At 41.7% G+C, this 13,576-nt stretch overlaps 1 long non-coding RNA gene across 2 annotated transcripts in view; it reads right to left on the bottom strand.

Moving 5' to 3' along the window:
- Nucleotides 1-10,700, bottom strand: part of LOC123371737 — a 109,062-nt gene extending 98,362 nt beyond the window's left edge. For both annotated transcript variants that reach the window (XR_006579933.1, XR_006579934.1), the window contains exons 1-2: nucleotides 10,658-10,700; nucleotides 10,424-10,543 (exon numbers count right to left, since the gene is read on the bottom strand). This is a non-coding gene — a long non-coding RNA (uncharacterized LOC123371737). The remainder of the gene's footprint in view (nucleotides 1-10,423; nucleotides 10,544-10,657) is intronic.
- Nucleotides 10,701-13,576: the final 2,876 nt, after the last annotated feature.

Below are 13,576 nucleotides of genomic sequence, written 5' to 3'. Positions count from 1 at the left end.
ACACTTACAAATTTGCAGCGCTGCAGCAGGGTGTGAAAACACACCCTCTCCAGCGCTGCAAATTGCGGCGCTGCAAAGCGCCAGTGTAGTCAAAGCCCCAGCGCTGTCCGTTATTCCCCACAGGGAGGTGGAGTATGGACAGCGCTGGGAGAGCTTTCTCCCAGCGCTGGCGCTTTGACTACACTTAGCGCTTCAAAGCGCTGCCGCGGCAGCGCTTTGAAGTGTAAGTGTAGCCAAAGCCTAAGAGTAGCTGGTATGCTAATCTCTCCCAGACGGTTTTCCTTTACCTTTCTTTTCTTTAATTAAAAGCCTTTTTCTTAATACTGATTGATTTTCCTTGTTTTTAGATCCAAGGGGATTAGATCTGGACTCACCAGGAATTGGTGGGGGAAAGGAGGGGGGATGGTTAAATTCTCCTTGTGTTAAGATCCAAGGGGTTGGATCGGTGTTCACCAGGAACTTGGTGAAAAAGTCTCTCAAGGCTACCCTGAGAGGGGAAGGTTTTGGGAAGAAAGGGGGAGTTCCAGATGGAGGGATCTGGATGGTGGCAGCAATACCAGATCTAAGCTGGTAATTAAGCTTAGAAGTGTCCATGCAGGTCCCCACATCTGCACCCTAAAGTTCAGAGTGGGGAAGGAACCTTGATAAGAGAGAGAACTAACAAAACTCCACTATACTAAGTGCTATAAGCTAGAAATCTAAAAGTGAAATACTGACAACTATTTACAATATATACATCTTTACAGGTTGAAGCAATGATGGAAGAAGCTGTGGCCACAGGTTTCTGATTCAGGGCATGTGGTGGTAAGAAAGAACTGTAGAGGTATCAGCCTAACACTGCCCCTTGCACTCTTAGTCTGGAGCCTAAGGAGAACTGTGCAGGTGCAGACCAATGGACACAGCTTACTAAAAAATGACCAAACTCAGGTACATGGTGCACATGTATACTCTCATATGTAATGCACACATGGACTACCACTCTAAGAAGAAAGAAGAGTTTGGGGCATCCATCCCCTCTTTAGCTTTTAAACTGCAAAGATTTCCCACAAGGTCCTGGTCATACCAGGTTCTCATCACTGTAAATTTCTATTGCAACCAATGGTAGATGAGTTACTCAGAATAACTCAGCAGATGCTCAGCATCTTGCAGGAAGAGCATGTACGAGAGCATCTGACACAGGGAACACCTGCAAACACAAGTAGTCTTATGTGAGCTGCTCCAGCCTGTCCCATCCAGTGGGTCATGACAGCAGTAAAGTAATTCACTACATAATCTCTAATCAGAACACAAACTGAGCTCCCGCTCCCACAATAAACTCTGTTGAGAGAAGCCTGATCTAATCACAGGACTGCAAGCCAGCAACAACTCAAGTTTTTTGGGTCAGGGAACATGTCTTCAAAACAATTTGTGCGGTTCCTACGTCTCTCGATGTTTCTGTAATACAACACATTCTTATCTCAGCTCTGGCATTAATCTCCTCTGTGGCCACATACAAGGCACCCAATATTGCCATGCCACCATTTCCCCAACTACAGAACTGCAGCAAGAATATTCACCTGACTCATAGCATTGTTTTGAAGATTAAATATACCCTGTATTCTCAACCCAGGGGGTTGCAGCCACCCTGCCCTCTATGCAAACACGTTAGGAAGAGAAAAATTTAAATAAGACACGCTCAGTTCAAAGTGAGTTTCAATTTGGCTCTCTGTCCTGTTCTTATCTGAAGTCAATGGGACTTCAGTGAGAGCCTGATCCAACTCCCATTGAAGTCAATGTAAACAATCCCATGGGAGCAGGGTCAGACTCTAAGAATTGGGCTGGGCCTTATTTTCCAAGAGGGTTTTTATTTAATTTTGAGATTTGCCTGCCCATGCGCTCTTGGTCCACTAGCACTCAGATCTGTTAACCTTCTGGGTGCCCTTGATTTTGTGTGACTTGGATTTTTAGAACAGTGGAATCTAAGGGTTGGATTGATATTAGCTTCATTTTAGCTGGCAGATAACAATAATGAAGGAAAATGAATATTTGTATTGCAGTAGTGCCTGGAGAACCCAGCTGCATTATGCTAAATACTGTACAAACATAACAAAGATAGACCCTGACCCGAAAAGCTTGTCATCCTTTATGTTTTATTTTGTAATTCATTTGTGGACTAAACACCTAGACCACAGAATGGGCACCTAGATCACAGAATGTTTATTTATGTTTTTTAAAAAAAAAACACCATTTAAGTTGTGAAGACAGAGTTAGTGCCAGCAAAAAGCTGGTGGGAGGCATGACCTTTAATCCATAGAGAACTTATGGAGCCAAAAAGAAAGCTGTACCCAACCCCGAAGACTTTAAGGCATTGACATAAAGGGGAAGCCTCTCAAAGCTTCTGTCTATCCCCCTCCACCCTGAATCTCACTGGCAGTGCAGCAAGTTTGATGGCAGCAATGACAGATGACATTGATCCCCCTTCAATTCCATCATTCTGTAACCTATCCAATTGGGAGCAGAATCACACTGCATGAAGCTCTGAGCAGCATCAATTTCCATGACACTTGCTAGCTGAAAATTTGTTTCAGAGTGAAGAATACGACATAAAACAGCTGTGCCCCAGCTCCCCTCCCTCTCCATCTTGACAGAAACATCTCCAAACAGCACCAGCCATGCTGCATTTCTGCAGAGGAGCTTTGGCAGGCTGGGGGCGGGGGAAGGGGGAGAGAGCACACCCAGTGGTTAGGGAGTCATCTGGGATGGGGTAAACCTAAATTCAAGTCCCTACTTCAGAGCAGGGATTCAAATCTGGGTTTCCCATATCCCAGGTGAGTGCCCTAAAGGTAATGGGAGGGCACCACTACCTCCTCCCCACCTTTTCTGAATGGTGCTTAAGTCTCCTTGTGAATCCAGCCAAAAATATTTTGGAACACAACTATTCAGCAAATTCATATCAAATTCGCAAATAATTTTGGGTTGACTTCATTTTTCAGCTAATGAACTGTCTGAAAATTTTTGCCCAGCTCTAGTTACTGGGAATGCTTCTAAAGATATGGCCCCCCGAGATGCACTGCAATCACTTATGACAATGACATTAATTAGCATATCTTCTGGAATGAAGCTGCACAAAGAAATAAAATGTGATGCATTAATGAAGGAATTATTAGATTTGGAATTAAGGCATAAAAATGTTAGCAATGATACAGATGTTATATATTAACACTATAATCAGAAGAAAAAATAATGCAAGTAAGAATGATAAAGTAGAGTTATCTATGTGCTGAATAAAATAGGTGATGAGGCAAATTGATTGTTGGTTTTATTTAAGGGCAAAAGAACAAGAGAGAATTTTTAGCTATTAAAAATGTGAGTGAGAAATTACATGATCTCAGGGAAAGAATACTATCTTTGCTGGGTGTTTCTTCCTCAAGTGGAAGTGAAGAACAGAAGATAAGCTGCCTACTTTAAAAGGGAAAAAAAGAAAGATCATAGTGATAAATGGATAAAAAGGAGTAGAGGTGAAAAATTAAAAACTATAAACAAAACTCCAGTTTAAAATCATCCCTGATCTTTTGAACAGTTCAATTACAGATCCAGACTTTGTGGTCTAGTCATTTAAATGAAACAGAGGAAATGTTTTCCCTTACCTTAGCAGAGTTTTTAAACATATTTTACTAGATGGTACCTCTCTTGGCAGAAAATGTGTTTCATGGACAGACTGACACAGATGACAAGGACCCTAACAACTGCATCTCTTAATGATCCTTGTCACTTGTAATATAGAAATTCTGGTCAACTTGTGTTTTTAAAGGTCTCATCTGAAATAAATAAAGGTCCCACTATGCAGTATGCACATTAAAAAGAGTAAATTTTTTGAAGTACTGAGGGTCAGCCTCACTTTTTTCAGGTGCAGCCAGCAACTACAAAAATTTACACCTGCATTTCTGTAACAAACAGTATCCATTTTAAGATGCAATTTTAACAAACAAGACAGCCATTGTCACCTCAAGACTAGATTACTGCTATAAGGTGCAGCTCCATGTAGAACTCAAGTCAAGCTAAAAACCTCAGCTGGTACACTACTTTGTAGCCCTCTGATTAATCAGTGTTTCTTAACAGCAGCATGTGACACCTGTGCTCAATGATCTGTCCTGGCTGCCTATTGGTTTCCACATAGGATTTAAGTTATTGATTTTGACCTAGGAAGCCCCAAATGGCTTGCCACCTTCATACCCAAGATAGTACATCTCTTGCTATGCCCTACTGCCACAGCTGTAATCAGCAAAAGCACTCAGGTTAGTTCCTTCCCCACCCCCCAGTTTAAGAGAGGGGATTACAGTAAAACATTTGCCAGGAAGGATCCTCATACTTAGTGATCTACTTTCCCACCCTGGTCTGAAAACAAAACCCAGATCTAGGGCATGCTGCAAGGTTTAACTATTAACTCACAGTGAGATTTTCAAAAGTTTGTAGTTATGACCGAACTCTGTTCCCACTGAAGTCATTGGTAAAACTTCTGTTAACTTCAGTGGGAGCAGAGTTCGGTCATCACTGAACACTTTGGAAAATACTACCCTAAGTGTTTTGGGAAGCAGTTTGATGGTAGCTGTGTTTTGTGTGAATATGGGGACTTCTGTTTAGTTGGGCAGGTGGTGCTATTGTTGGAGTTAGCTGCTAGTTTTAGTTGAAAATTTGGTTTTTTTACTTGTGTCAAAAGAACAAATAAGCAAATAGGAATCTTTTAAAATATTCTTATAAAGTCAAATGATATTATGAAGGTGCTGATCACAATTCCATAGTTCATGGTGAGTTGAGTTTTTTGCACTTAAAACAGGGATTGAACCACTTTGCTGTGTATGAAAAGCATAGAATATCTTCCCCAAAATTACAGTATAGAATGAATTTTTTGATAACTTTCTAGTAAATCCATTAATTTAGGAGTTAAATTAATTAAAACTGTGTCCTTTAAGTAATCTAGAACCCTGTGCCAGACATTGTCCTGAATGATCTCAGTAACCAATTCACACAGATTCTTCAGACTTCCCCTATAATTAGGACCCTACCAAATTCACGGTCCATATTGGTCAATTTCATGGTCAGAGGATTTTTAAACTCACAAGTTTCACAATTTCAGCTATTTAAATCTGAAATTTCACAATGTTGTAATTGATGGGGTCCTGAACCAAAAAGGAGTTGTGGGGGGGGGTTGGTTGCAGTACTGCTACCCATACTTCTGCACTGCTGCTGGCAGCGTTGCTGCCTTCAGAGCTGGGCAGCTGGAGAGTGGTGGCTGCTGGCCAGGAGCCCAGCTCTGAAGGTAGAGCTGCCACCACCAGCAGCAATGCAGAAGTACTGGTAGCATGGTATGGTATTGTCACCCTTATTTCTGCGCTGCTGCCTGCAGAGCTGAGCCCTCAGTCAGCAACGCCACTATTTGGCCACCCAACTCTGAAGGCAGCAGTGGAGAAGTAAAGAGTGGCAATACCATACCATACTTATTGTAAATCAGAGCTGGGTGCCTGGCCAACATCTGCTGTTCTCCAGCTGGCCAGCTCTGAAGGCAGTGCAGAAGAAAGGGTGGCAATACTGTGCCCCCCCCCCCCAAAATAACTGTGACACACACACACACCCACACCACTCCCTTTTAGGTCAGGATCCCAATTTGAGATATGTTGGTCTCCCCCATGAAATCTGTATAGTATAGAGTAAAAGCACACACACACACACACACACACACACGTGTGGGAGGGGGGAGACCAGATTTCACAGTCCGTCACGCATTTTTCATGGCCATGAATTTGATAGGGCCCTACCTATAATTAAAAAATGCACTGAAATCTTCTACATAGGTTCTATATAGTGATTTGGAAAGTGGATTAACCATCTTTTTCTCCATTATTCTTCATAACAAAGTTTCTCTTTCATCAGGGAAAGAGAAAAGTTCTACAGAGAATCTCACAAAACTGCCTTCTTTCAAAATGGCCACTATCTCTTATTGTTATCAGAGAGACTGAGGCCATAGATTGCCTTTAAGATGCCATTTCAAGATATCCAATACTTTCTATTGTTCCCCAACCAAGTTGCCCTCATGGAAGATGGTGGCCCTGCACAGTACTTTCATAAAGAAAAAAATTAGAAAAAATATTGTTAGGGGTTTTTTCTCCTTAGATTTAAACCTAATGTTTTTGTAACTATTGTAAAGGGTTCTAGGTGCTCTGACAATTAAGCAATCTTACAACAATATATTGAACACCTAGGGGCATTAAAAAAAAATCACATAGAATAACAAACTCAGTCCACCAGCAGTATTAACCAAACAGCAACACATTAACTCAGCCAGTAAATCAAAGCACCTTTCCATCCCCGCCCTCCCATCCATCACCCACTCTCAACCCAATTAAAAAAAATGCTTTTTCCCAATATGGCTGGTAGATCAGATTCAGGCTATTGCAGTCCAAGGATGGAGCAAGTTCCAGAGGACAGTCTGCCAGCAGCTCCCTCTTGTTTCTAATGCACTCTAGAGCAGGGGTCTCCGGGGCTATTTCCTGCAGCCCGTGCCTGCCCCCCTGGCCTACCTCCAGGCCAGGGGTGGGCAAACTACACCTGGAGGATTGCCCCCTTGAGCCCCGCGCCACTCCGTGAAGCAGCTGGCATCACATCCCTGCCGCCAGCGGGGGAGGGAAGGGGGAAGCAGCGGGCTCTGTGTGTTGCCCTGGCTTCTAGGCACCACCCCCATGCAGATCCCATTGGCCGGGAACGGGGAACCACAGCCAATGGGAGCTTCGGGGGAGATACCTGGAGGCACAGCAAGCAGCACATGGAGCCCTGCATCCCCCTCCCTCAGGAGCCGCAGGGACATGGTTCCAGCTACTTCCTGGAGTGGAGCGGAGTGAGGCTGGGGCTGGCAGCCTGCCCTGCCCCTGGTGTGCGCCGCTGCCACCCCGGAGCCCAAAGCCCTCCTGCATCCTGCCCTCCAACTCCCTGCCCTGAGCCCCCTGATGCACCCCAACTCCCTGCCCTGAGCCCCTGCCTGAACCCCAACCCCCTGCTGCACCTCAACTCCCTGCCCTGAGCCCCCGCCACACCTCTCATGCACCCTCTGGGGCAGGGAGGTGGCGGAGTTGGGGTGGGGACTTCAGGGAAAGGGTAGGAAGAGGGGGGCCTCATGGAAGGGGTGAAGTGGGGGGTGTCAGTGATGCAGCCCTCAGGCCAATGAACTAGCCCTCATGGTCATTTGAGTTTGAGACCCCTGCTCCAGAGCCTGCACTGAGCACAGCTATGGCAGTATGTCCTGGGGGCAGAGGTGATCTCTCTCAGGTAGGCAGGTAAAATAAATTTTCACCAAGTTATAGAATCCTGTATCTATTCATGGGAGGCTCTTAAACTGCAAGATCATGATTTTCTCCTATCCCTGATGGTAAGGCAGTTATTTTAGAAGTTTTTCCTGTGTGTATTTCAGTGAGATATTTGCAATCTCCCTCATGCTGATTGTCCCAGCAGCAGCCTCAGAGCAACAGTCCTTATGCCAGCCAGAAAGAACCTGCATTGATTTCACAAATGGGATTTTACACTCTGCTAAAAAGCTCTCACAGCTGCCTCTGACCAGGCCCAAAAGTGATTTTTAAATAGCTTAGAACTTTCTTTTCAATCCCAAAACCAAGTAAAGGTATGAGACTTCAGGGATGACGATTAGCCTGCTCCAAAGTTCACTGTAAGTCAGTGGAAAGATTCCCTTTAACTTCAGTAGGCTTTGGCTCCAGGCAAAATTTCAAACTTCAGCCATTTTGCTAAAGCCCTCATTCAAAAAACTATGGGTTTAAAAAAAAAAAGTGGTAATGCTCCCATTCAAGCAGATGAAAAGATTGTACTCAGTCTTAACAACAAAATCAATTTAACCTGTAGTCAAAACAAACAGGGACAAATTCAGTCCCCCTCCTCCCCTCTCAAAAGGTTAGTATTTCATAAAAGTATGTGCTTGTATAAATAGGATTATAATGAAAGCATTTTGCAATTTTTATAGTGGCTGCTATTAGGCATCCACTATAGTTTTATCCCTCTGTGTTTTATAGTTTAGACCCCTTAATACAACCTAGTGTCTAATTTGCAATGGGAATGATTGTTGTGCAAAATATTTGAAACTCTCTCTCAACCCTTTTCCTGATCATTGTGCTGGATGATTGTTACATTTAGTATATTTCTTAGATTGGTTCCTTACTTCAACTTTAATTATCTTACATTTCTCTACACTGAACGATATTTTCCATCTGCTGGCCTAGTCTCCTAAATGACATAAATCCTTCTGAATCTGATTGTATTGTTCTGCCTTATTTGCTCCACATATGATACTAAGTTTGGAGGCAGACTTGTTGTCATAAATAAACAGATCAGGGTTAAGGTCTCTTTTCCCGGGAAAGGGTTAACATGTAGTACCTGGTGACCACCTGACCAAAGGACCAATCAGACACGAGATAATTTCAAATCTCTGTGGAGGGAAGCCTTTGTCTGTGTTTTTCTTTGTTTGTGTGAGAACTGTTTTTGGATCTAACAGAGGACAGTCATGTCTCCAAGTTCTCCTGGAGTAGTTTCTACTAATTAATAGTGAGTATTAATTAGAAAGGCGAATTAGTCTTATGATTTGATTTCTACATTTGCAATTGTGTGTTTGCTAAAGGAAATGCTTTATTCCTGTTTGCTGATTTTGCTTTGACTGAGAAAGGGGGGAGGGGGAATTCTCTCCAGAGATTGATAAGGTTATCCCCTATGAGTGTCCAGCTTGGGCTCATAGAGATTCTGTACTTTCTTTTTGTTCTCTTAATAAATTCTTTTCTATTAAGGACTTGTTGGTCTTTCCTTGGGTGGATTCTCAGGGAAAGGGGAGGGGGAGGTATCCCTCTGTAGTTGGATCCCGGTATCTCTCCTAGGAAAAGGGAGGGGGGAGGAAACAGGGGGAATGGTTTGTTTCTCCTGGGTGTAAGAACTCCATGGATTTGGGGCTCTTGGAATCCCCTAGGATTTTGGGGAAGGACTGTGTCTCAATCCACATTTCTTGATTGAGTGGTGGCAGCGAGAAGGAACCCTACCCTAAGGGTTAGGGTGGTGGCAGAATACCTGCGGGTCCCCATCTTTGAACCCACAAGCTCAAAGTGGGGGTGAGATCCCATAGGACATGGTGGCAGAATACATGCGGGTCCCCATCTTTGAACCCACAAGCTCAAAGTGGGGGTGAGATCCCATGACACTTGTAGATTGTTTTCAATACTATAAACGGATTTGAAGAAGGGCAGAAAAAGCAATCATGTAGTAGTTTAAAAAAAGTGAGTAAACTAACCTAAACTAAAATTCCATATTCCCCAAATGAGAAGTAAGTAGTTTACCGTCCACTACACTGCTGATTAAAGGGAATGGGATGAGCCAGCTGAGAAAGGGTAGAGTTACAGGACAAATCTTCACCTCAAACTGAGCTGAATTCAAATCTTTTAAGGAAAGTCAAAAGAGCTTAAAGAAGTTCTTGTTTCATATACCACAGGAAAAGGAAATAACATATTGCCAGGAGAAAGGCTGGTCATCATTTCCTCTTTCTCCAGAAAAAGGAAGTATTGGAAAATCTGTTAAATAGTTGGATACATATCTGAACTAAAAAATGAAAGCCTTAGGAAATCCATTCAAGAATAGTTATGAAAAGATATTCTTAAACTGACCCATGAATCACTCACCTATTTTAAGCTCACATTCTAAACTCTGTTTTCTCTTGTGGCAAAAATACATCAGGGAAAATATTTTGCCCCTTCTAAGAACACATAGCGGAACAGACAAAAGTCTCCATTGTAATTTAACAATATTTTCCCACTTACAGGGACTAAGCCTAAACTCATTGACTCCACTGAGAGTCTTTACATTCACTTTAATGGGCTTTGGATCAGGCTCATATAGTACTTTTCATCTGAAAATCTCCAAGTGCCTAACAACAATGAGAGAAAATAAGAGTAAGATAATTCTGATAATGTTCTCACTTCACCTGTGGAAATACTGAGGCACAGAAATTAAAGTCAATATTTTCAGAATTGGCCAGAGATTTTTTTTGTGGTCGCCATTTTTGAAAATTTGTCTGTTAGTGATTTGCCTGAGGGAATACAGCAAATTAGTGAGTAAGTAGGAACAGAAGCCAGGCCTTTTGAATCACAGTCCTCAACAACATGCATTAGATTACCCCCACCTCTCCATTAATATTTTTAATTCAATACATTTTTCATAGATCTCCTTGTGAGTAGGATTAATCTGCAATATTACAGCTAAATAAAGCCGAAGCAAGTTCCCACTTGCTTGAATTAAAAAGCACTGACAGTTTCTGTGGCAAAGAATTAATTAATGTATTTTTTTCTATCCACCCAAAATCAAGACAATTTTTTTTTTAACAATAGCCAAAAATGAACAGAAAATGTTTTACCTGCCAAATTTAAAGTTCAGCTTTTCCCTTTAACAGCCGATGGCATCTCTAATCTTTAAAACACAGCAGGGAACTCCATTTCTGGCATGTCTTTAGAAGTTATAGTGTCAGCAGCTGATTCTGGGGTAACAATTTAAATTCAGGTTTCAATAAGAAATTAAAGAAATATATACAGAAAGAATATTTTAAAATGTATTTGTTTGAAACCTATGGGTTAAACCCTCATCCACTTACTCACTCAAGTAGTCCCATTAAAATCACGGATACTACTCAGGTGATTGGCCCTATATATATATATATATATATATATACACACACACACATTTCCTGATCCTGTTTAGCATATCCTGTCAGGTGTTGAGGTTCCTCACCTCTCACTAATCTCAGTACTTCAAAATACTCACTGCCTTAAAGGACCAGGCACCTAATGATTCAGAATTTTAACAATAGTATGTATGTATTTATTTCATTATACATTTTTATTCTTATTTAGGAATATGGTAGTAATTAAAAGATCTGTTTCCAAAATCTAGTTTTATACACTATTGAACTCAGTTTACTTTTAAGAGCAGACTGTTTTCGCTTCATGTTTACATTCTGAATGCAATCTATTTACATGCTCCTGATGGTAGAAATAATTGTCTTTTTTTTTTTAAAGAAACAAACACCTCCCTAAATCATACTCAAGCCTGAGATTACCCTTAGGGCCTGAGCATCATTTACTGAATCTTCTGCTATGACACAGCAGATACCGATTTCCTTTGTCTCATTCTGGAAGGCTTTGCTTAGTTTACTAGTTTCCATGCAATGCAGTGACAACACTGATTTTGTATATCAAATCCCCAAGATTATTGTTTTGTAAAGAGACATTGTTAATCCTCTTTTGCATAATTACACCAAACACTCAATCACTTATTTATTCACAACAGAAAGAGTAGCAAAGAATCCTGTGGCACCTTATAGACTAACAGACGTTTTTCAGCATGAGCTTTCGTGGGTGAATACCCACTTCTTCGGATGCAAGTCTTGCATCCGAAGAAGTGGGTATTCACCCACGAAAGCTCATGCTGCAAAACGTCTGTTAGTCTATAAGGTGCCACAGGATTCTTTGCTGCTTTTACAGAACCAGACTAACACGGCTACCCCTCTGATACTTAACAGAAAGAGTGCCTTTTCAAAAGATTATAGCCATAATCTTTTGAAAAATAACATTTGAAAAATCTGTAATACACAAGTACATTATGCTGGAACTTAATAAAGAAGGCACGGAAGGTGAACATCCTTTAGAAACTCTTAATATTGATTTAAGCTATGTGTAGGAGCATCAGCACTGCAGGGGCAAGAGGGGTCTGCACGGAAGGATGATCCTACTGTGTGGTCTCCTCTACCTCATGACTAGTGGCTGAGTCCTCCCATGAAGATGATCAAGAGGGAGAGCTAATGCTTTTTAAGCAGCATTAATTCCTGATCAGCTTTCAGCCTGGAAAGCTACAGACTCAGCAGGGAATGATGTTGTAGAGTCATACTTTTTGTTGATTGTGTGTTAACCTTTATTTCAACTCATGCTCCATTGCTGAACACTTTTTAGTACCTTAAGACATATGACAATAACATTGACAAAGGGCACTTGCTTGACCCCCTGCATTTATACTGTACATAATTATCCTGTCACTCCACTAACAATGGACTCAGACACTCTTTTAAACAAGTGTAGCCCTGGGCATGCTAAGAGGTGTGGGTTCATCATTGGTTCATGAGAATCTGTGTATTTTATATTTGCTCTTTAACACTTTTTTGCCTGCTAGTTTCATTTGTGGGGTATTTTCCTCTCATGAAACTTCACTCTTGTAATTTCTCTCCTCTAGCAGCCTGAGAGCCAACATTGCACCCTGATTTTTATCTGGTAAACTAGAGTAATGCCTTTGATGTCAATGGAGTTGAGTGTACAGGTGTAAAACAAAGACAAATGAGATACAAAATATGCCCCTTGCTCTGAAAGTCTTTGGAATTAACTACTTGAAAGATGCTTATAGTGTGACCAATACTTTGTTGGTCACAGCATGTTGTGATTACCTGTTAATGTGCAAGATGTACCATTAGTACACAAGAAGTATCATAGACCTGATGTTCCACTTTGCACCTTCTGTAACCATTTGCATCTATGCAAAATGAGTACTATACACCATCTAATCTGAATAGGAATATTTTATACCCACTATGACATAGCAGAATGCAAGCTACACATGTGAGGGCCCTGCAACCTGGGGTGTCTTGCAATACCTTACTGTTGTAGCTCCCAACCTGGACCACTCACAAACATCTTGCCAGCATGTAGGTCACTCCAAGATGTGTTTATGTAACTGCAGCCTGCCATTCACACCCTGCCTCTCATCAGCCTTGGTTATACTGCAGGGTGACCTCAACACACTCCCAGTCCCAGACTTTCCCCCAGAAATGTATGTCTTGTACTGCCCAGACCTCTCCTGGACAGTCCAAATATATTAAATCCATGATTCCTTTAAGGGAATAATATACTCACAACTTAAACTAAATGGAGTTACCCAGACACTTTAACTTAAACACATTGGATTAGATAAAATAAGAAAACAAGTTTATTAACTACCAAGAGAGAGATTTTAAGTCTGATCTGCCACCCAGGTGAAAGTGACTATACAAAGTGCAAGGTAATGGTGAATCAGGCTCTGTATGTGCTACAATGCTAAGTCCATAAATGCCCTAGCACCATTAAGGATTCATGTAGATGCCTATGAGGCAAAGAATCTTTACTAAGGCTGTCCAAAAGTGAAACCTCACCTCGAAGGTACTCACCATCATCTTCTAGCAAGGCCCTCTTATTCTCCATTATCCCCTGAGGGGATCTAGTGAATTCCCATGGATTTTTAGGGTTTCTTTAGGGACCTGATTATCATTTACTATGTAGTTGTACAGCATCTGGTACAATGGAGGCCAACCTGGTTGTGGCCATTAGGAGTTACTACAGAATAAATGTAAAATAAATAATAACCATCCATGCTAAAGGTATTCTGTGGGGGCAACAGAACTCCTGCAGACCCACTGCATCTCATGAAAAGATAGGGTACCAGGATCCCACACAGGGATCTACATCTGTGATAAATAAAGTGGGGGGATAAC

This window comes from Mauremys mutica, chromosome 5 (genome assembly GCF_020497125.1).
Source record: "Mauremys mutica isolate MM-2020 ecotype Southern chromosome 5, ASM2049712v1, whole genome shotgun sequence".
NCBI classification, from domain to species: domain Eukaryota; kingdom Metazoa; phylum Chordata; order Testudines; family Geoemydidae; genus Mauremys; species Mauremys mutica.
Note: the sequence above shows the minus strand (reverse complement) of the source record. Positions and strands in the feature narration are given on the sequence as shown.